Raw genomic sequence first — 23,427 nt, 5'->3', positions numbered from 1 at the left:
AATGCAAATTGTAAATTTATATTATTTTGGAATAGGTGATCTAATGCGTCAGTTGTTACAGGTAAGTAGATGCATGCAAAGTCACATCCTGCCAGGGTGCGGAGCCTTGCTCTACCCTTCATGATAATTTTTGCCATTAATTCTTGTGGCTGTGTGATGGTTTTAGGAGGTTGGAGTGGAAGGAAAACCCATTCAATTATGATGAGGGGTTCCTTCTGCTCTTTGTCCCACTGAAATAGGAGGCCGTGAAAGCGTGGTACCTTCCCTACAATGACAAGCTTAAAGGGTAGGTATTACAGCTGGGGATGGGGTCAGTAGCTCTGACCCAGGAAGAGATGACCGGTCCAGAGAGATGGTCCCGAAAGGAATCGCCTTCCTGAGGGCCGGTGTCTTCCCTCAGCTGCTGGCTAGGAGGGCCTGTGCAGAGACTGTCAGCTCTTTAGTGATTATCATCTCGTGATTTCAGCACAGCTCTGCAGGGCAGACTCCAGGCAAAGCCAGACCAGAGAGAGAGACTAGAGGCTCGTGTGGCTGGTTCGGCACAGAAGGTAGCTTTATTTAGGGAGGTTTGACAAGGGTTGAGGGAAGGGGATATTTTGGGGTAACAAGGGGTGATAACATATAAACTAAGGATCAGTTTATCAGGCTGTGTCTGGCCTACAGCTTGACTTTTGCTGTAGCTTCTTGTTCAGCTCTCTGTTTCGTCTGCTGCCGTGTGGTGGGACGATCTTTTTCCTGGTTGGTGGGCATTCGGCGACGTTTTCGTCTCCATGCAGAGCTGGTCTGGTTTTGGGGAGGTCCTGTATTTGTCTCAGGAGAGTTCTTGTTGGTGTTTGCAGAAGCAGTGTTTGTAGGGCCTAAGTATGGTTTAATACGTTTTCCTGGGAATCACTTCGGGCCAGATGGTAGCTGGACACAGGCGTAGCCTCTCCCCCAGGTAATCAATTGGAAAGGCCCAGAGACCTGGTGTGATTCTGGGTCCTTAACCAGCACTGGTGGCTTCTCTGTGAGCTTAGCTTGGGTTGAATTTGAGAAGTGGCGGAGTATTGGGGGGTCAGGCTCTGATGAGGAACCATTTAGGAAGTTAATGACATAGAGAGCCTTACAGAGTCTTTCAACAGGAGACAAGATTTCTGTTTCTCTCCGTTGCTGATTGAGGACTCTTTTGAGGTTTTGGTGGGTCCTTTCTACGATGGATTGTCCTGTGGGATTGCTAGGTATGCCTGTCTTGTGTTTTATCCCCCATTGGTTGAAGAAATCTTTTAACTTACGAGAGGTGTAGGCAGGCCCATTATCTGTTTTGATTTCTTCAAGGACTCCCAGGGTGGTGAAGGCAAGGAGAAAATGCTTGATGATGTGGATGGCATTTTCCCCTGCATGGGCTGACGCAAACACTGCCCCAAAAAACGTGTCAATTGACACGTGCACGTATTTGGATCTCCCAAAGGATGGTGTCTTGGTTTGAAAGACAGGTGTCTGCTAAGGAAGGCAGAAGCCTCCCTTGGAATGGCAGATGTAACCCCTTTCCCTCCGAATTATTATAATTTTGAAATCAATGGCTTTTAGGCAAAGATGTGGGAAAATAGGAATAACAGTTCTTTACTATTATATATATAACCAGTCAAACAAAACAACAATAACTATGGCAGTAACAGTAAACAATCACAAACCCAGTCCCAGCCTTCTCGGCTGTTAGGCCGTTTCCCCTTGGGTGCAGTTCTGCTTGCAGCCGGCAGGGGTGCTGGCGGCTCCCGGTGAGCAGGGCAGGTGCGATGGTTTGCCCGCAGCTGCAGGGGGTGCTTCGGAGCAAGCTCGGGGAGCACGCGGCACCGGTGGTCTGGGGTCCTGGGAAAAAGGATGGAACAAAAGCTTCACAAACCGCTGGGCAGCTGGCCCCGGTGTCAGGCCGGACTCTCGGGAACAGCAGGCTGGAGCGGCAGACTGGAACAGGGGGCTGGAGGGGCAGGCGGGAGCAGCAGGGACGAGAACAAATCCTGGAGGACAGACGAGATGTATCCAAACAGGGAACCACCAAGAGGTCGGGCAGGCAGGGCGAGCACGGCTACAGCGTAGCGAAGGCTTGAAGCAGCAGTGAGACAAGGTGGCCCCGAGTCTCACCAGGCACCTTCTGCCAGAGGCTCCAGGACAGAACATTGTTCCCGGCTGCAGAGTAGAGCACGTTCTTCACCTCTGGTCTCGTCCTGACTGGGCCAAGGGCTACGGCGTTAGCGCTTTCTGGCTTGACCTGGGCAAAGGCTTGCTGCTGTTCAGGGCCCCAGTGGAAATCGTTCTTCTTGCGGGTAACCAGGTAGAGAGGACTCACGATCTGGCTATACTCGGGAATATGCATCCTCCAGAAACCTATGGCGCCTAGGAAAGCTTGTGTTTCCTTCTTGTTGGTTGGCGGAGACATTGCTGTGATCTTATTGATGACCTCGGTGGGAATCTGACGTCGTTCATCTTGCCATTTCACTCCCAGGAACTGGATCTCTCGGGCACGTCCCTTGACTTTGCTCTTCTTGATGGCGAAACCAGCTTCCAGGAGAATTTGGATTATTCTCTCTCCTTTCTCCAACACTTCTGCTGCTGTGTTCCCACACACAATGATGTCATCAATGTACTGCAGATATTCTGGGGCCTCACCCTTTTCCAGTGCAGCCTGGATCAGTCCATGGCAGATGGTGGGACTCTGCTTCCACCCCTGGGGCAGTCGGTTCCAGGTGTACTGCACGCCCCTCCAGGTGAAAGCAAACTGAGGCCTGCACTCTGCTGCCAGAGGGATGGAGAAAAATGCATTGGCAATGTCAATAGTGGCATACCACTTTGCTGCTTTGGATTCCAGCTCGTACTGGAGCTCCAACATGTCTGGCACAGCAGCGCTCAATGGTGAAGTCATTTCATTCAAGGCACGATAGTCCACAGTCAATCTCCATTCCCTGTCAGACTTGCGCACAGGCCAAATGGGGCTGTTGAAGGGTGAGTGGATCTTGCTGACCACCCCTTGGCTCTCCAGCTCGTGGATCATCTTGTGGATGGGGATCACAGCATCTCGATTTGTCTGATACTGCCAGCGGTGCACTGTTGAGGTGGCAACTGGCACTCGTTGCTCTTCCACTTTCAGGAGCCCAACTGCAGAAGGATTTTCTGATAGTCCGGGCAGGGTGTTCAATTGCCTAATGCCCTCTGCCTCCACAGCAGCAATTCCAAATGCCCACCTGAGTCCTTTTGGGTCCTTGTAATAGCCATCCTGGAGCATGTCTATGCCCAGAATACATGGGGCCTCTGGACCGGTCACAATCGGATGCTTTTGCCACTCCTTCCCAGTCAGGCTCACCTCAGCTTCCAAAAGGGTCAACTGCTGTGATCCCCCAGTCACCCCAGCAAGGGATACAGGTTCTGCCCCCACATGTCCCGATGGCATTAAAGTACACTGTGCCCCAGTATCAACCAATGCATCATATTTTTGTGGCTCTGATGTGCCAGGCCATCGAATCCACACCATCCAGAAAACGCAGTTCTCCTGTGCCTCTTCCTGGCTAGAGGCAGAGCCCCTCTAGCCCTGGTTATCATTCTTTCCCTGGGCGTACATGCTCGAGGTACTTTCAAGGGGATCCGACATATCATCCTCCCTTCTGTAATACCTGGCACCTCGGTCACGGGAGGCTGAGGCTACTTTCACCTTAGAGGAACCCCCTTGGTTAGTGCTTCCCTCCTTGAGTTCACGCACCCCCGCTGCCAGGACAGAGGTGGGTTTCCCATCCCACCTTCTCATGTCTTTCCCATGCTCGCACAGAAAAATCCACAGCTCAGCTCGTGGGGTGTACCCTCTCTCTCTAGCAGGGGGACGACGGGCTCTGACTTGGGGGCCTGTGACTCGCACTGGTGCCACACTGATCTTCCTCACCTCTTCCCTGATATCCTTCATCTCTTCTTTGAGGTCCTGGACCACAGCAGAGACATGAGCTTTCAGCGGGCCATTGACCATACTGTCATCATTTCTGAGCCTGGTAGCAACAGAGCCCACTGTTTCTCGGTTATTGTCAGCATCAATCGTTGCAATGAAGGTGGTGTATTGCAGTGGCTCTAGCTTTGCCAGGTTCCACATCATGTGTCCTGTGCACCTGACCTTATCGAGGCCATTATCATGCTGTCCATCCTTCCCAAAGAGTACCTCTAATACTGCCACCTCTCTTAGCTGCTGGATCCTTTCCTCAAGTGTCTTCCACTGCATTCTATGATGGTACTCCTGCATTCTTTCTTTGTGAATGAACCTTTCTCTCACACTCATTAAGAGCCGCTCCCAGAGAGAAAGGGGTCCTGGCTCCCTCACAAATATCTGGTCCACACCCAGGTCCTGGGTCAACGATCCCAGATACCTTGCCTCACCACTATCCAGTTGCACACTTGTGCCCATAAAGTCCCAAACCTGAAGCAGCCAGGTTGTATAAGGCTCACGCCCCCTTCGCACAATGTCTTTTCGCATACCATGGAGGCTGTCATACGACAGGGACTCAGTGATGATTTCTGGCTCTGGCTCTCCTGCTGGTTTTGAGGGCCCTGATTCCCCATCCTCATTAACTGGTCGTACTGATTTGGTCTTATACTTCCTCCTTTGCACAGGGGCGACTGCTGCTGGCTGTGGTTGTCCTTGTGGTTCAGCTGAAACCTGGATGGTTGTAACATCTGTGGGTTCCACTGCGGCACCATCGGACTCACCCTCTTTGGGGCAGGGAGAGGGTTTTTCACTAGCTGCGGAGGTGTATTCCCTTAGCACTTGGCATATCTCCTGGTGCGTCTCCTGCATCCCCTTCACCAGTACCTCCACCCAGTTCAGGTAGTTCATTTCTGAGGTGGGCTGTTGGGTGGTATCAGGCTGTGGGGCAGGGTCTCTAGTGTCTGGGGCTGTGTCAGGCTCTGGGGCTGGATCAGGCTCTGGGGTAGGATCTCTAGTCTCTGGGGCTGGTGTCTGGGTAGTTATCCAAGCCAATCTCAACTTATCCTTGAGTGCTAAATAGAGTAGGCCTACCAGCACCAGTTGGTTAGTACCCAGAGGAAATCTAAACCCTTCGAAAATTGGTGGGATAGGCCCAAAGAACTGGTTGAGGGCTTGGGAGAAAACTTCCCCTGGTGTCATTTCCTCACAGAAGGTACCATTTTTAACATAGCCCCAAAAACATGCACTTAGTGTGTGATAGCCCTTTATCCATGTACCCACATTCCGGAGGAAGTTAAAAACCCATTAATTCCTCACCTTCTCGACCCATAGCGCAAGCTGGATAACAGCAACGGTAGCCTTAGTCAGAGGACCCATGTTTAGGTAAGGAGCTGCAAAGGGGAAGAATAAAGCCACCACCATGTGCCACCCGAACCAGGGTAAAGTAGACCACATAGTGCTGCCTAGCAAGGTTCCTATATCCAGCACACAAAATTAAGTTATCCAGGAACTGTTATTCCTTTTCCACCCCTTTCTCTTAATGCCCTCAGGCCCCACAGTTGGGCGCCAAGATCTGTCTTGGTTTGAAAGACAGGTGTCTGCTAAGGAAGGCCGGAGCCTCCCTTGGAATGGCGGATGTAACCCCTTTCCCTCCGAGTTATTATAATTTTGAAATCAAGGGCTTTTAGGCAAAGATGTGGGAAATCGGAATAACAGTTCTTTACTATTATATGTATAACCAGTCAAACAAAACAACAATAACTATGGCAGTAACAGTAAACAATCACAAACCCAGTCCCAGCCTTCTCGGCTGTTAGGCCGTTTCCCCTTGGGTGCAGTTCTGCTTGCAGCCGGCAGGGGTGCTGGCGGCTCCCGGTGAGCAGGGCAGGTGCGATGGTTTTCCCGCAGCTGCAGGGGATGCTCCGGAGCGAGCTTGGGGAGCACGCGGCACCGGTGGTCTGGGGTCCCGGGGAAGGATGGAACAAAAGCTTCACAAACCGCTGGGCAGCTGGCCCCGGTGTCAGGCCGGACTCTCGGGAACAGCAGGCTGGAGCGGCAGACTGGAACAGGGGGCTGGAGCGGCAGGCTGGAGCGGCAGGGACGATCACAAATCCTGGAGGACAGATGAGATGTATCCAAAAGGGGAACCCCCAAGAGGTCGGGCAGGCAGGGCGAGCACGGCTACAGCGTAGCGAATGCTTAATGCAGCAGTGGGGCAGGGCAGCCACAGCCTGGCCTCCAGCAGACAGGGAAAGCAGCTTTGGGATCCCGGAGTTGTTTCCAGCAGAAAGAAAAACGGCCGAAAAAAGAACCAGCACCTCCTCTCTCTGCAGCTTCTCTCTCCGAAAGCAGACAGCGAACTGATCCCACACCCAGGTGAAACAAAGGAGTAGCCAGGCCCACCCCACCCTCCTTGGGTCTTTGTCTTCCTTAAGTACCCCAGCAATTTGTTGTCTTAGTAACAGTATGGGGAAAATTCCTTTAACAGAAAAAAAACCTAGAACTCTTAAAACCCCAACAGATGGGAAGTGGGTTACATGGGTTTGCCACAATTGGCAGCTGTTCAGACTGCGGGGGTTGACTCCAGTACTCATAGATGGTATTTGGTAGTTCTGGCAGTTCGGGCACGTTGCAACGATAGCTTTTGCTTGATCTTTTGAAAGCTTGAGCATAAGTTTTGGTGAAAAAATGCACATGAAAACTTTGCCTGGGCAAAGATGTCAGGGATGTTTGCAGTCTCTGCTGGCATGGCCAATGCGTCTGCTCTCCTGTTCCCTTCGGCAATGGGACCAGGGAGGTCGATGTGTGACCTCATATGCATAATGTAGTAAGGCTGTTTTCTGTGGGAGATTAAATGAATTAATGTAGAAACCAAGTGGTATAATTTCTGGTTGGAGACCTCCTTTAGAAAAGCATGTTCAGCCCTCATAGCTATGCCAGCGACATAAGCCGAATCTGTGACCAAATTAAAAGGTTCATCTTTAAACTTCTCAAAGGGTCTGACTAGAACCGCAGGCCTGGTTCCTAGGGTATATCACCGTGTCCCGCAGCCATAGGGAGGAGGAGGAGAGAAGATCCAGCAGGCAGGAATTGTGCAGCAAGATTGATTTATTTAATTATTTTACAAACTCTTTTATTGACTTTTTTCTTCATAGTCTAATTGGACAAAAGAACAGCCACCCCTTGGGGATGATTGGCCAAAATCCTAAAACATCCATTGTCAAAATATTTTTCTACTATACCATAAACAAGACTTTTCAAGGTTGCAGGTGGCTTGGTTGTTTACATTCCCTGCTACCTCTTCTGTGAGAGAGAAACGTCTCTCACGGACTTAGAAAATAACAAAAAAATCCTTGCTAGCAGCATTTTTGTACCTCCAATCCCCCCTTTTTGTTTTATAAGATAACACCTCAACTATTAATCCTAAATAGAAATCTACATCAGTTATTAATTCTAAATATGTCCTTAAGGCTTTAACTATCTGACTCCATAAAAAGAAATTCAAAGTTCAGTCTCTGCTTGTGGAAGGACCATCCCAGTCTCTGCTTGTAGAAAGACCATCTGCCAGATGGTTGACATCCTGGTCATCATCAGAAGAGTCATTAGGCTGATGATCTACATTCTGGTCGCCATTTGGATGGTTGGCGTTCTGGTCATCATTTGGAGGTTGCCTGTTCTGCCTCTTGTGCCGTAGGTCAGGGCAAACACATTTTGAAGGTAGCCACCGTATCCCAGTATCTGTGGAAATGCAAGCATACCCACGACCCCAAACGATAAGCTCATGCGGGCCTTCCCTCTGGTTAGTGAGTAAATTCCGCACCCAGACTTTTGCCTGGGGCAGTTGTGTCTCGCCTGCAGACTGCAATGAAGGAAAATAATTCAGAATAACAGGATTATTTGAATTTTGTGGTACTGTAAGGTGATTAATTGTATACAAAGCTTTTGCTAGTCGGCTCTGTGGGGTTTCTCCATGCATTCCCCTTTTCTGTTTGTCCAAAACACGCTTCAAGGTACCATGAGCGCGTTTGACAATGGCTTGGCCAGTAGGAGAATGTGGGATACCAAAGGTATGGTCTACACCCCATAGGTGTAAAAACAGCCGCATCTTCTCCGAGGCATAGGCAGGACCATTATTGGTTTTCACAGAAGCTGGCACGCCCAGGACTGAGAAAGCCAATTTCCAATGGGCAATGACATCACGGCCCTTCTCTCCAGTGTGAGCAGTAGCCCACATAGCCGAGGAGAAAGTGTCAATAGACACGTGCACATATTTCAGCCGACCAAATTCAGGGATGTGAGTTACATCCGTTTGCCAAATCTGCAAGGCTTTTAGCCCTCTGGGGTTTACCCCCGCTGGCAAAGGCGCAGCGATTCCGTGACAGCACAAGCGCTGACAATAACACGCGCCTCGGTTGGCGTTAAATGAAACTGCTTCTGCAGGGTATGTGCACTTTGATGGAAGAAACCATGCGATGCCTTGGCTTGTGCAATTTTGTCAGGCTGAGGCCCTACCCACGCAGGGTTCGCCAGCATGTCAGCCCTGGCATTGCCTTCTGTTAGAAACCCTGGTAAATTGGTGTGGCTTTGAATGTGCAGAATGTAATACGGATGCACTCGAGCTTGAATTGCAGACCACAAGGTTTGCAACAGTGAAAACAGAGCCACATTGTTCACCTCCTTCAGAAGTGAACAATCTAAGCGTTGGGTGATATCTGCTACATAAGCAGAGTCGGTTACCAAATTCAAGGGTTCCTGTGAGAATTGCTGAAAAGCCATGGTAACAGCCCTTAATTCACCTAACTGAGCAGAGCCTGACTCGTGTGCCTTCAGCACCTGCCATTCCGATCCCTCCTTTCAGGTAACAATGGCTTTCCCAGTTTTCCCTGAACCATCCGTAAAGACGGTAGGTCCTTGCACCGGTACTCAGCTATTTCTCGGCCGCAAGGAAAGCACGGTCGATTTTACCAACTGCAGTAATTTATGGCTGGGCAGATGGTAAGTGATCTGCCCTGAGAAGTTTTGCAGTGCGCTTTGCAAAGGAGCACTATGGATGAGGCTCCACTCAAAGTATTCCTTTGAGATCGGAATAACAATTACTGCAGGATCCGCAGCCATCAGTTGCAAACACTGTTGACGGCACTTGATTATCAGAGAAGCGACCAATTCAAACACTGTGGTCACAGTCCTTTTAGGCTGGTGAGGCAAAAAGACCCATTCTAGGATATGCAAAGGATCAGGCCATTGAGCATTCCACTGGCCAATGATACCTGTAGGATGGAGGTCTGGAATAGTAATGAAAACAGTGATAGCAATGTAGGGATACACTCGATAAACCTGACAAGCAGGAACAGCCCGTTGGACCTCCTGCAGCACTTGTCGTGCTTCTGGAGTCAACTTCTGAGGTGAATTCAGACCAGGATCCCCTTTTAATGTATTAAAAAGTGGGGAAAGTTGCTTTGCAGTTAGACCTAAATAAGGTTGTAACCAACTGATGACACCCAACAGTTTCTGAGCATCATTCAAGGTTTTAATTGAATCCGGGAATTGCACCTCTTGGTGTTGAATAGTTTGGTCCAAAATTTTCACTCCTAAATATTTCCAAGGAGGATGCTGTCGAACTTTCTCCGGAGCTACCTCTAATCCATAGGCATGCAGAGCAGCGAGCAGCTGAGGCTGTATTCTCAGCAGCTCGTCCCGGGTGGATGCTGCCACCAGGATATCATCCATGTAATGCTAGCAGCGTGCATCCGGAAACTGCTTGCGAACTCTGGCTAAAGCTTTGGCCACATACCACTGACAGATAATTGGGCTGTTCCTCATCCCTTGAGGGAGGACCTTCCATTGGTATGTCTTAGCAGGTTCAGCATTGTTAATGGCAGGCAGAGTAAAGGGAAATTTTGGTTTGTCATCAGGATGCAAAGGAATTGTGAAAAAACAATCCTCTAAATCAATGATCAGGATGTCCCACCCCGTAGGAATCATGGTGGGAGAGGGCATGCCAGGCTGCAATGCCCCCATACCTTCCATTACCGCATTAACTTTCCGGAGGTCCTGCAATAATCTCCATTTCCCTGATTTCTTCTTAATTACGAAAACAGGAGTGTTCCAGGGGCTAGTAGAAGGTTCAAGCTGCCAACACGTCCCGTCCCCAAAGGTTAAGGGAAGTGGTAGCAACATAAGGCCTAATTGTAGCTGTGTGCCCCTCTGAATCCTTCACCACCACAGGCCATTCACTTAAATAGCTCTGTGTGGTTCCTCCTAGTCCTGCGATGGCCGATCCCACTGGATCTAAAGGCCATGAGGGAGGCCATGCAGAGAAGGAGATGATCGTTACATCAGCACCCGTATCAATCAAACTTCGAAGCTGAATCCGGGGTGGTTGGGCTTTCGGCAGGATCAGGGTACATGTCATCTGTGGCCTTTGGTCAGAGATGTCTGCAGTCCAGAAGGCGTGCAGCAGTCCCATAGATCCACTGCCGTTATCTTCGTGAGTTTGTTCTACCCTGGGGACACAAGACTTAAAAGGCACTAATTTAGCAAGGCAGGTCTTTTCACGAATTGTTACAGGGGTTTTTTGCCTGGAGACCATAGCGCAAATCTGACCTTTAAAGTCAGCATCAATAACTCCTGAGTGCACTAAGATTCCTTGATGGGCAACATCAGGTTTTCCCACCAGCATTGCACTGGATCCCTGGGCTAAGGATCCATATGCATCCAAGGGAACCTTATAAATACCGCTAGAGTCTAAGACGACTGCGACTGCAGTGTGGACGTCAAACCCGTCTGATCCGTGGGTGTCGTCTGATCCCTGGGTGCCGTCTCTAGGGTGGCTGGGTAGGCCTGTGCTTGTACCTGTGCCACTCTCTGGGGGAGCGACTGCTTTGGAGAGCAATTCCCCCTCCTTGCACCCCGGCGGAAGTTTCCCGGCAACGGCTGACCATCAGCATGAATCTGGGATCTACAGTAGTACGAGCAATGCCCAGGCCTGCCACACCTCTTGCACTGGGGGATCAGTGTGTTCTCTTTTTGGCTCGGCTTAGGCCGCTTCTGTTTCTTCACCTGTTTTGGTGGCTTTGGTTCACCACCAGAAGATGAGTGAACAGGCTGAAGGAAAGCAGCCAAAGCAGACCTTTTCTGGTTCCCGGATCCCGCCTTAGCACAGGCCTCGACCATGTCTGTTACCTCAAGGTCCCCTGGTAAGGCATCTATGATTTTTCTGCACTCCTCGTTTGCGTTATCTCTCACTAACTGCCTTAACAACAACTGTCTTAAGCCATCATCTTCAACCTGCTTCTCGAGAGAAGGAGTGACTTTCTCTTCAAAAGAGAGGAATGACTGATTTCCCTTGAACTATTTCAGTATATTGCTTTCTGGGTTCAGATAGCTCTACGGTTTTCAACAGGGCAGCCATGCCACCTGTTGAGCTTGCTGCAGGACGCTAGAGGACAAAATACCCTGTAGACTGGGATCAGAGAAGGGACCAGTCCCCATCAAAGCATCCACTCCTGCTGTCTGTCTAGGATCAGCAACAGGGAGCTGCATATTCGCTAATGCAGCCTTGCCGGCCAGCTTTCTCCAGGTTTTCTCAAAAACTGTAAATTGTACAGGTTGAAATAGAATTCGACCTAAGTGTCTGATATCAAATGGAGAAAGCAAATCTGTATTTATCACCCTTATTATATGCATAACCTCAGCAGAACCTAGCCCATATTGTGCCACCTTGGATTGGAGGTCCTGGGCAACTTTCCAAGCAATTACCTCATTCTTGTCATGCTCCCCTAAATCTGGGAGAGCTTTATACACTGGGAAAGCTTGGATCTCCCCTTTTGGGGAAGCGCTACCATCCTGAATTTCTGGCACAGCCTGTGGATGGAGTGTAACCTCTTCTCGGTTACCCCCAGAATCCTCAGATCTATTTGGCATTCCAAGGGTTTCTAATAACCTCCAGTCACCCTCCTCCAATGCTCGCATCGTAAGGGACTAAGAAGCTTTTGTAATGGGTCGGACGCACTATTACCGTGCAGTCCTGAAAGGTCCAGGGGCGAGACCAGCACAGCCTTTTTCTTCGCCGCGCAGCTACAGCCGCCTGAAGACCTGGGGCCAGCACCTCATCTGCCTCACTGCCTGACGAGGAATCATCAGGCAAAGGCAACTTTGGGGTGCTGGGAGTGAACAAAAATGGATGGGGAGGAGGGGCATTTTGGCTAAGTTCGCTAGAGCCAGAACAGACAGCACAGACTGCAGTTGGCTGTGCGGCAGTTTTTACAGCAGTTTCTTTACGGGAGGCCGTCTCGGCCAGTCCCGGCCGAACCGGTACTGGAACTGCTGCTGCCGTCTCTGGGGCTATGGCCGCTCTCTTGCTCTCTGCGCTTGTCTCTTGCACCGCAGCTGCATTCGGCTTCCGCTGCTGTTTCACGCTCCCTGGCCGCCCTCCGGGCCGCTGCCCCCGCAGCTGTTTCACACTCCCCGGCCATGGCTGGCGCTTCTGCCTCTGGCCGTGTCTCCGCAGCCGCTTCCAGGTTCGCCGCCAGCTGCGCGAGTTCTTGGCTCGGAGCCGCGTCTCCCGCAGCTGGCAGGGGCGCGCGGGCGGTGTGGGCTGTGCTGGCGGGTGGGGGGCGGGTGGCGCTGGCCGGCATGGGCTTGGGAATTGGCTGCTCTAACAGGCTGAGCAGGTCCTCCATCCTTCAGGATAGGTTCGGTAGCTCTGTCAGCAAAGGCAGATGCTGCATTAAGAGGTCGATGGCTCAGTTCTGAGACTGCGCAGAACAGTCCAGTGCCAAGGAGGGCAGTGGATCACAGCCAGGCCGTCCCGGGGCAGGCACGCCCGGCGCTACACCCTCTAAAAATATGATCCAGGTTGTCATAGGTTAGCAAGCATAGTCCCGGAAGGGATATCCTTGCTAAGGGGTGCTTACAGCTTCCTCTGGGACCTGATAGAACCTATCAGCTGGCCAGTTTGAATATGGACAATTCTTTAAGCCACTTAAAGTTGTGACCGCCTCTGTGATACACACTTAAGAATAGACAAACTCCCCCTCCAAGCTCTCTCTCGTTTCCGGCTCTGGGACAGGTGGCTGCAGGCCCCGTGCAGGGGCCAGCAGGCCCGGCCAGGCCCTGCTTGGGCCAGGCCGGGCCGGGCCACAGCCAGCCTGGAGCCATGGGCCTGTTCCAGCCATGGAACCCCCCCCCACTGCCTTGCCGTGGGCAGCCGGAGCGGCTCGGAACCCCCCCCTCCACTGCGGCCGAGATTCAGCAAAGCGGCACCTCTGTCCGGCAGAGGTCAGGTGACCAACAGCGATAAGCCACATTCCAGCTGTAAGGCCGAGGTGAGATTAACCCTTTTATTGCTGTGAAGAGCTGAAAACCTGAGGGAAGAGAGAGAGGAGATGCTTAAAGCTGAAAGTCTGTTGTGAAGCTATGATATATCAGAGTATCCTGTTGTAATTTCATGAAGATATGGGGGGTGGAGTGTTCAACTCATAAGCAGAAGCACCTGCGCTGAGATAGGCAGATGCTGCCGCAGCTGTAATTTCATGAGAAGTTTGGACAGAGAGAGATGAACCAGATGAACCAGATGAGGACTTTTGCTCCAAAGAGGAAAGGAGAAAAACCTCAGTTCCTAGAGATGCTTCCAGAGATAGTCTTAAAGATGAAGATGACCCTTTGGTCCCAGGGAAGGAGAAGGGCCTCTGTTTTTGTTTCTGAACGGCTCAACCTTAAAATTGTACCCCAGAAAACTTCAAGAGTGGACCCTCGAAAGCAGTTGCGGGAAAAGCTGCAAGTCGGGGGAAGGGACTCACATCACGGGCAGAGAGACTCCTCTTCCTGAATGGACTGAACAATATTTGGAAGTGGGTGGCTGTCTCGGTGTGATACTGTTTTCATAGCATGAGCAAAAAGAGACTTCTCTTTCTAAATGGACTGAACAAGGTTATTATGGAAGTGGTAAACAGACTGAACATCTTAAGGGTTGTCTTTACATTGTCAGTGGGAGAAGGGAGGAAGGTGGGAGGAGGAGGAGAGTTCTAAAGGTGGTATAATTTTTTTCTTTTCTTCTTTTAGGTCTGTTAATAAACTTCTTTATATTCATTCAAGTTGGTGCCTGCTTTGCATTTCTCCTAATTCTTATCTCACAGAAGATAAACAGTAATGAGTATTTTAGACCAAACCACTACACTAAATTGGTGTTTCCGCCCGGTTACAAACCCAACCCTCGACAAAATGGTGGAGAATGCGGGCAATTGATGAGATCTGTGAGATAAAGCTTAATTAGGAGGAATACTGGGCAAAGCAAGTATTAGGTCATAAGTTAAGTAGCATGATAGTGAGAAACTTATATTGTAATTGTACTGAACTACCTAGGGGTGGAATATAGCAGAAGTTGAATGTAATTTTGGATAATAATTCTTAAATGTGTCTTCACAGAGGCGAGGGGTGGAGAATGTCATAGGTTAGCAAGCATAGTCCCGGAAGGGATATCCTTGCTAAGGGGTGCTTACAGCTTCCTCTGGGACCTGATAGAACCTATCAGCTGGCCAGTTTGAATATGGACAATTCTTTAAGCCACTTAAAGTTGTGACCGCCTCTGTGATACACACTTAAGAATAGACAAACTCCCCCCCCAAGCTCTCTCTCGTTTCCGGCGCTGGGACAGGTGGCTGCGGGCCCCGTGCAGGGGCCAGCAGGCCCGGCCAGGCCCTGCTTGGGCCAGGCCGGGCCGGGCCACGGCCAGCCTGGAGCCATGGGCCTGTTCCAGCCGTGGAACCCCCCCCCCACTGCCTTGCCGTGGGCAGCCGGAGCGGCTCGGAACCCCCCCCTCCACTGCGGCCGAGATTCAGCAAAGCGGCACCTCTGTCCGGCAGAGGTCAGGTGACCAACTGCGATAAGCCACATTCCAGCTGTAAGGCTGAGGTGAGATTAACCCTTTTATTGCTGTGAAGAGCTGAAAACCTGAGGGAAGAGAGAGAAGAGATGCTTAAAGCTGAAAGTCTGTTGTGAAGCTATGATATATCAGAGTATCCCGTTGTAATTTCATGAAGATATGGGGGGTGGAGTGTTCAAGTCATAAGCAATAGGCAGATGCTGCCGCAGCTGTAATTTCATGAGAAGTTTGGACAGAGAGAGATGAACCAGATGAACCAGATGAGGACTTTTGCTCCAAAGAGGAAAGGAGAAAAACCTCAGTTCCTAGAGATGCTTCCAGAGATAGTCTTAAAGATGAAGATGACCCTTTGCTCCCAGGGAAGGAGAAGGGCCTCTGTTTTTGTTTCTGAACGGCTCAACCTTAAAATTGTACCCCAAAAAACTTCAAGAGTGGACCCTCGAAAGCAGTTGCGGGAAAAGCTGCAAGTCGGGGGAAGGGACTCACATCACGGGCAGAGAGACTCCTCTTCCTGAATGGACTGAACAATATTTGGAAGTGGGTGGCTGTCTCGGTGTGATACTGTTTTCATAGCATGAGCAAAAAGAGACTTCTCTTTCTAAATGGACTGAACCAGGTTATTATGGAAGTGGTAAACAGACTGAACATCTTAAGGGTTGTCTTTACATTGTCAGTGGGAGACGGAAGGAAGGTGGGAGGAGGAGGAGAGTTCTAAAGGTGGTATAATTTTTTTCTTTTCTTCTTTTAGGTCTGTTAATAAACTTCTTTATATTCATTCAAGTTGGTGCCTGCTTTGCATTTCTCCTAATTCTTATCTCACAGAAGATAAACAGTAATGAGTATTTTAGACCAAACCACTACACTAAATTGGTGTTTCTGCCCGGTTACAAACCCAACCCTCGACAAAATGGTGGAGAATGCGGGCAATTGATGAGATCTGTGAGATAAAGCTTAATTAGGAGGAATACTGGGCAAAGCAAGTATCAGGTCATAAGTTAAGTAGCATGATAGTGAGAAACTTATATTGTAATTGTACTGAACTACCTAGGGGTGGAATATAGCAGAAGTTGAATGCAATTTTGATAATAACTCTTAAGTGTGTCTTCACAGAGGCGAGGGGTGGAGAATGTCATAGGTTAGCAAGCATAGTCCCGGAAGGGATATCCTTGCTAAGGGGTGCTTACAGCTTCCTCTGGGACCTGATAGAACCTATCAGCTGGCCAGTTTGAATATGGACAATTCTTTAAGCCACTTAAAGTTGTGACCGCCTCTGTGATACACACTTAAGAATAGACAAACTCCCCCTCCAAGCTCTCTCTCGTTTCCGGCTCTGGGACAGGTGGCTGCAGGCCCCGTGCAGGGGCCAGCAGGCCCGGCCAGGCCCTGCTTGGGCCAGGCCGGGCCGGGCCACGGCCAGCCTGGAGCCATGGGCCTGTTCCAGCCATGGAACCCCCCCCCACTGCCTTGCCGTGGGCAGCCGGAGCGGCTCGGAACCCCCTCCTCCACTGCGGCCGAGATTCAGCAAAGCGGCACCTCTGTCCGGCAGAGGTCAGGTGACCAACAGCGATAAGCCACATTCCAGCTGTAAGGCCGAGGTGAGATTAACCCTTTTATTGCTGTGAAGGGTTGAAAACCTGAGGGAAGAGAGAGAGGAGATGCTTAAAGCTGAAAGTCTGTTGTGAAGCTATGATATATCAGAGTATCCTGTTGTAATTTCATGAAGATATGGGGGGTGGAGTGTTCAACTCATAAGCAGAAGCACCTGCGCTGAGATAGGCAGATGCTGACGCAGCTGTAATTTCATGAGAAGTTTGGACAGAGAGAGATGAACCAGATGAACCAGATGAGGACTTTTGCTCCAAAGAGGAAAGGAGAAAAACCTCAATTCCTAGAGATGCTTCCAGAGATAGTCTTAAAGATGAAGATGACCCTTTGCTCCCAGGGAAGGAGAAGGGCCTCTGTTTTTTTTGTTTCTGAACAGCTCAACCTTAAAATTGTACCCCAGAAAACTTTCAAGAGTGGACCCTCGAAAGCAGTTGCGGGAAAAGCTGCAAGTCGGGGGAAGGGACTCACATCGCAAGCAGAGAGACTCCTCTTCCTAAATGGACTGAACAATATTTGGAAGTGGGTGGCTGTCTCGGTGTGATACTGTTTTCATAGCATGAGCAAAAAGAGACTTCTCTTTCTAAATGGACTGAACCAGGTTATTATGGAAGTGGTAAACAGACTGAACATCTTAAGGGTTGTCTTTACATTGTCAGTGGGAGACGGAAGGAAGGTGGGGGGAGGAGGAGAGTTCTAAAGGTGGTATAATTTTTTTCTTTTCTTCTTTTAGGTCTGTTAATAAACTTCTTTATCTTCATTCAAGTTGGTGCCTGCTTTGCATTTCTCCTAATTCTTATCTCACAGAAGATAAACAGTAATGAGTATTTTAGACCAAACCACTACACTAAATTGGTGTTTCTGCCCGGTTTCAAACCAAACCCGCGACACAGGTGCATACGCAACTGAGCTAGGAGCCGATCTGGGCGTCCAAGTTGCTAAACAGCTGATTTGTGGCCCTGGATAAGCTGTGGCTGCCCCCCAGCCGAACGGCAAGGCAGGCTGTGCGCACTCTTGCTGCCTTGACCCCCCCGCCTCTGCCAGCGCGGGGTCTCTGGGGGCTGCGGAGTCCTGCGATTGTGCAGGGTGAGCCGGCGCAGGCTCTGCCTGTGGAGCCGGGGGGGTTTTTCCGAATCCACCATCATTTGCCCCAGAAGCCCAGTCAGCGGGGCCCCCCTCAGACATTCCTCCGTCACTCATCACCGAAATAGGCGATCCAGCCCTGCTATCATAGTCATGGGCTGTCAGCAGAATAATTAATGAAAGCCAGGTTTTGTATAATTCTAACGCTGCCAGCTCCCCAGTCGGGAGCTCGTGTCGGACAGCACAGCCAAGTTCCTGCCATAAGGCAAAGTCCAGGGCAGTATCTCTGTCCATGGAAATCCCTTTTAAAGTATCCCAGTCTAATAATTCCTGAACTGAGTTTTCAGGAATGGAGGTTTGCAATATGCTAAACACACCTTTCCAGACCAGTACGACAGCATCGTTCTGTGAGCCGCTGTTCGCCATTTCTCAGTCCTGTCGGACTTTCCTAACCTGGGGGGGAAGGGAAACAGCGTACCTCTAGAGGAATTCAGCTTGGCTCGCAGCGTGCAGGACAAGTCAGAGAGTGCAGATCACATCGGGCAGCACCAAATATTACCGCAGGCCTGGTTCCTACGGTATAGCACCGTGTCCCGCAGCCATAGGGAGGAGGAGGAGGAGGAGAAGAGCCAGCAGGCAGGAATTGTGCAGCAAGATTGATTTATTTAATTATTTTACAAACTCTTTTATTGACTTTTTTCTTCATAGTCTAATTGGACAAAGGACCAGCCACCCCTTGGGGATGATTGGCCAAAATCCTAAAACATCCATTGTCAAAATATTTTTCTACTATACCATAAACAAGACTTTTCAAGGTTGCAGGTGGTTTGGTTGTTTACATTTCCTGCTACCTCTTCTCTGAGAGAGAAAAGTCTCTCACGGACTTTGAAAATAACAAAAAAATCCTTGCTAGCAGTATTTTTGTACCTACATCTGACAATGGCTGCTAACTCAGCAATCTGTGGAGATCCCTCTACTATTTTGATATCAGATTCCCATTTTTGGGTATTGGGATGCCTCCATGTCATGACAGACCGATGTGACGAACCAGGCCCATCGGTAAAGACAGTCAGGGCTTTGAGAGGTTTTCTACTTTTGATTAATTTTGGAATCAATTTAAAAGCTGCATCACAGTTGAAAAGTCTATGTTTTGGCATGTGAATGGAAATTTGGCCTGTGTAGCTATCTAGGGCTAACTGGAGGCTCTCATTAGTCTGGAGCAAATGCTTCAGATCTTCAGTGGTCAATGGCAAGTATATGCATGTGAACTCACCCCCTGCAAGAGAGCGGAGATGAGTTCTGGCCTTTTTTATTAAATGTGCCATTACTTCTTGGAAGGTGGTTAATGTCTTTGTAGGTTGATGGCTTGTGAAGACCCATTCAAGTATCAGCAAAGGGTCTCTGAGTTGAGGGTCCCATTGGAAGATCAGTCCATGGAAACAGGGAGCCTTACCCAAAACTGCAAACTGGAGAGGCAGGCTGGGTTCAACGCGATGGGCTTGGCGTGAAGACGGGGCTTCCCAGACTTTGGTGATGGTATCTCAGGCTTCAGGCATGAGGGCATGTTGAGAGTCCAAGTCTTTGCTGCCGCAGAGGAGGTTGAAGAGGGGAGTGAGGTCTTCTGTTGTGACTCCTAGTAGGGGGTGTATCCAATTTATGGATCCGCACAGGCTGTGTAAGTCCCTTAGGGTTTTGGGATCCTCTTTGATGGCGAGTTTCTGGGGTACAATGGTTCTCTCATGGATCTGGAGGCTGAGGTAAGTCCATGGGCTGGAGTGTTGCACTTTGTCCTCACGAATCTCAAACCCTGCTTCTTCTATGGCTTCAATTGTCTTTTTTAGAGTTCTGTCCAAATAAGTTTTTTCTGATGCACAGATTAGGATGTCATCCATATAGTGGTAGATGATTGCTTCTGGGAATATGCTCCTGATGGGGGACAGAATGTGGGCGACATACCACTGGCAGATGTAAAGCCTGGCATGTGGTCCACAGTCTGGAATGAGATGGGTATTACAGTCTGTTTGTTGTTGTTGTTGAAATGGTGTGCTTTATCACAGGTTACCTTAAACCTGAGTCCAGAAGTCCAAGTTGCTTTGTCTGCAGCCCTATTTATGTCTGAACGCAGAGCTGTTAGGATGCATTGAGTCACTAGTTTCCCTGCTGTTGACCTGGGGAAACAGTCTTTGAAGAGTTTTTATCAGCAGTTATAATTGTTCTGCAATTGCGAGCTACATGTCCCTTTTTCTGACAACGATAGCATATAGTTACCTCGTGATTGAGTTTCCCCTGTACCCGTAGCATTCTCCACAAATTCCCCAACCATCCCCACTTTTTTCAAAAAGGCAACAGCTGTGTTCAGTTGCACCTTCTTTGTACAGACTTCGAGGATGGATTCAACAGTAGGAGGAGGATGCAGAGGGAGAGTGAGGATGACTTGTTTGCAAGCATCATTCGTATTCACTTGGAGAAGTTCGAGTAGGAGCGCTTGTTGGAGGTCAGGATTAGGGACCTGGGAAAAGACAGCTTCACACAAACGGTTGTAAAAGTGAATCATATTTTCATTTGGCAATTGCTTGATGGTGGTATAATGAGAATTAGGAGTTTGAGATGGTAGTAATGTTAAGGCCTTTTCAGCAGCACGTGTGATTTCAGTAAGAACTGGACGAGGGATAAGCATTGCTTGTTTTTGAGGATTTGCCATGTTATTGTCACCAGATAAAAGGTCCTGTACCCACCATCCCCACTTTTTTTGAAAAGAGAACAGTTGTATTTAGCTGCACCTTCTTTGTACAAACTTCGAGGATGGTTTCAACCGTTGGGGGCGGATGCAAGGGGAGACTCAGAATCACTTGCAAGCCTCATTTGTATTGTCCTGGAGCAGTTTGAGCAGGAATGCTTGTTGCAGGTCTGGATTCGGGACCTGGGAAAAGATTGCTTCATGCAAACAATTATAAAACTGTATAATATTTTCAGTTGGCAATTGTTTAACGTTGGTATTAAAGATTCAGGAGTTTGACATGGTATTAATGTTAAGGCCTTTTCAGCAGCACATGTTATTTCAATAACGACTGGGCATGGAATAAGCATTGCTTGTTTTTGAGCATTTGCCATATTATTGGCACCAGATAAATGGTCTAATGTCAGATAATTGTTGTCAAAATCCAGATAATTATCTGGAGTTTGCCACAGAACTTGCAATAAATCAGATAAAATTAGCTTCCACTGTTGTTTCCACAATACAGATTCACCAGGGGTGAGAAGAGATTGCATTATTGTAATGAAATCCAGGCACTAACAGATGCGTTGAAAAGGTAGCACGTAACAGGCTTTTAAAATAGTGACTATGTGACACTTTACCGTGCTGTAAATCAAGTCTCTCCTGATGGGAGAGAATTTGCTGAAAGTCCTTGCAAGGAGTTTGAGAGATAAACCGAGACACTTCCTTGAGTTTCAGGGCTTCCAGATAGTTGTTTATTAATTCTTATCAGAGGAACTGAGCCACTAGCACGACCCAGGTACAGCATAGAGCACAGAAAAGCAGGAGTGAGACTAATTATCAAGATTTACACAGCCTTTTAAAGATATTTTAACCAATAGTTACTAAAAACGTTTATTATTTTCACTTTCCTACCAATTATTCAGTAACACGACTAGGAACTGTGGAACTTTCTATCCAATCATTCCAAACTACTTTTACTGCAGAATATGGAGTAGTAGAAGAAGGAGAAAAAGGTTTAGAGAACACCAACAATCCTCCATTTTGATATTTTTTACTCTTATCTATTTACTACAAAGAGAAGCCTAAAACCTCTAAATTTTTCACCCTGTGACAATCTTACATAGTAGTCTATAACCTAATTCACACCACTGTATTTTCTAGTTGTTGTCTGACTGTTGGTAATTTTTTCCAAGGTTTGAGGTTAAAACAGTGTTGTTCAGGGGGGTAAAAACCCTTAAAAACAGGCAAAGAAATATTCTTGGCACTCTGGGTTCCTACATCTCCCCCTCCTGTTTGAACCAAAAACACTTCCTTGGCAGCTTTGTCCGTGGCTTGTCTAGCACAGTGGAGTATACAAGGTACAAATACTAAAAGAATTACAACAATAGTTAAAACATACAAACCTATCTTCAAAATTTTTCTCCATAAGGGTGTAAGGTCAAACCAATTGAACAAATCGTTCAACAAAGATCCGCTTTCTTCTCCAAGTTTAGCTATTCCATCCTCTAACTGCCGTAAACTTTCATGGATGGATTTCGAATGATCTGACAAATTCATACAGCACATACCTTCAAATTCTTCACATCCATGTCCATGCACTAATAGAAGATAATCAATTGCCTCTCTGTTTTGCGGAGTCACTTGTCTCACACTCTGAACATCAGTTAACATATCGCTCAGCACGAGAGAGACAGCATGAGAGTTCTTACTTAGCCAACAGCCCAATTGATCCAATTGTCTTAAGGCTGCTCCTGCAGCAGCACCAGGTAAAAGGAGAGCTGCAGAAAACCTTTGTCCAAAATTCCAAGCTACAAATTTGTCATTAGAATCAGATTTATATTGCTCAACAAATCTTTTCTCCCTTTTCTTATGTTCTTTTATCATTTTTGCATTAGGCGTTAGCAAAGAAAGCTTTCCAAAGCTGCATGGACCGCCCTTGACATTTGAGGGAATTGCAGGCCAAATTCTGTCTCCACAAATGAGAAACATCCCTCGTGGCAATTGTGATGGATCCTGGTTGAACGATATGCTCATCTTTACTGTTGAATTGCACCAAGATGTTGCATTTCTATATATTTTGTAATTTGGAGTGACATCTGTTATCTTGTCTTTATTTTGTTTCAACCCTGCAGAACTGAATACTACACAAAACTCCATTTTTATTGAACCAAGAATTTCCAATTCCTGAGGTTCATAAGGAGCCTCTGGAAGGGATTTGGTCCAAACATCCCAACTTTCCACTGGATTTGAACCAAATCATGAAAGTTTTAGATTAGCATGTTTGGAAGGTGGCCATTTTTCTGCTGGTAAGCCGACTAAACGGTGAAAATGGCTTCTTTGGCCTTGAATGAGTTAGATAGTATCTAAGCCTGATGCATTGGCCAAAGTCTCCCAGACATTCTCTTTTGGTTGTTTTACTGGGAAAGCTGCATTGCTTAAGGCAATCAGTGAGATGATAAGGCACAAGTGTAATACCTGATTGAGCTTCATTCTCAACAGCTTTATCCCACATAGGAATCTCTGATCTGTAACACAACTTCTACCACACTTACATACAAAATTTACACCATTAACTTTCCCACTTTTTGCATAAGACTCAGTCCACAGTTCTTGCACAAAAAGACAACTGATGTCTGTGGCATCGACAGTAGTGTTGACACTGATTTCACGTCTGCGTGCTCGCCTCCTTGTTCCCGGAGTCGATTCCTGCTTGTTTCTGGACTTGATAAGGTTTCACATTTTTTGCTGGAATCCACTTTGGTCCTGCACGTGTTGAGACACAAGCATACCCTTTGCCCCAAGTTATTAGTTGAAATGCACCCTCGATCTTTCCCGTCTCTAAATCTTTGATCAAGACTAAAGGATTTTCTCTCAATTTTGCCTGAGTACTATTTGAAAAATGCCTAATAATTGGTGGAGTAGGTTCTGAAAAGGAGCTATTCAAGAAGTTTAAAACATACAAAGCTTTGTTCAATCTCATCTGAGGCGTAGCCTCTGCTTGCCCTCTTTTCTGTTTATCTAAAAAGGATTTTAAGGTATGGTGTGTTCTCTCAATGATGGCTTGGCCTGTAGAAGAATTAGGAATGCCAAATATATGACGAACGCCCCAATTTTTCAAAAATGTGTCAAGGGTTCGTCCTCTGTAAGCTGGACCATTGTCTGTTTTAATTTCCTGAGGATCACCCAATGCTGCAAATGCTTGCAAAA

At 48.2% G+C, this 23,427-nt stretch overlaps 1 protein-coding gene across 1 annotated transcript in view; it reads left to right on the top strand.

The window, feature by feature from the left end:
- The window catches only part of LOC138102849 (secretory carrier-associated membrane protein 1-like), a 228,557-nt gene that overhangs the window by 111,719 nt on the left and 93,411 nt on the right, over positions 1–23,427 (top strand). The gene's annotated exons all lie outside the window — the stretch shown is intronic.

Source organism: Aphelocoma coerulescens (genome assembly GCF_041296385.1).
Source record: "Aphelocoma coerulescens isolate FSJ_1873_10779 chromosome W unlocalized genomic scaffold, UR_Acoe_1.0 ChrW_unloc_scaf_3, whole genome shotgun sequence".
Classification (NCBI taxonomy): Eukaryota; Metazoa; Chordata; class Aves; order Passeriformes; family Corvidae; genus Aphelocoma; species Aphelocoma coerulescens.
This window is presented reverse-complemented; position numbering and strand designations above follow the sequence as displayed.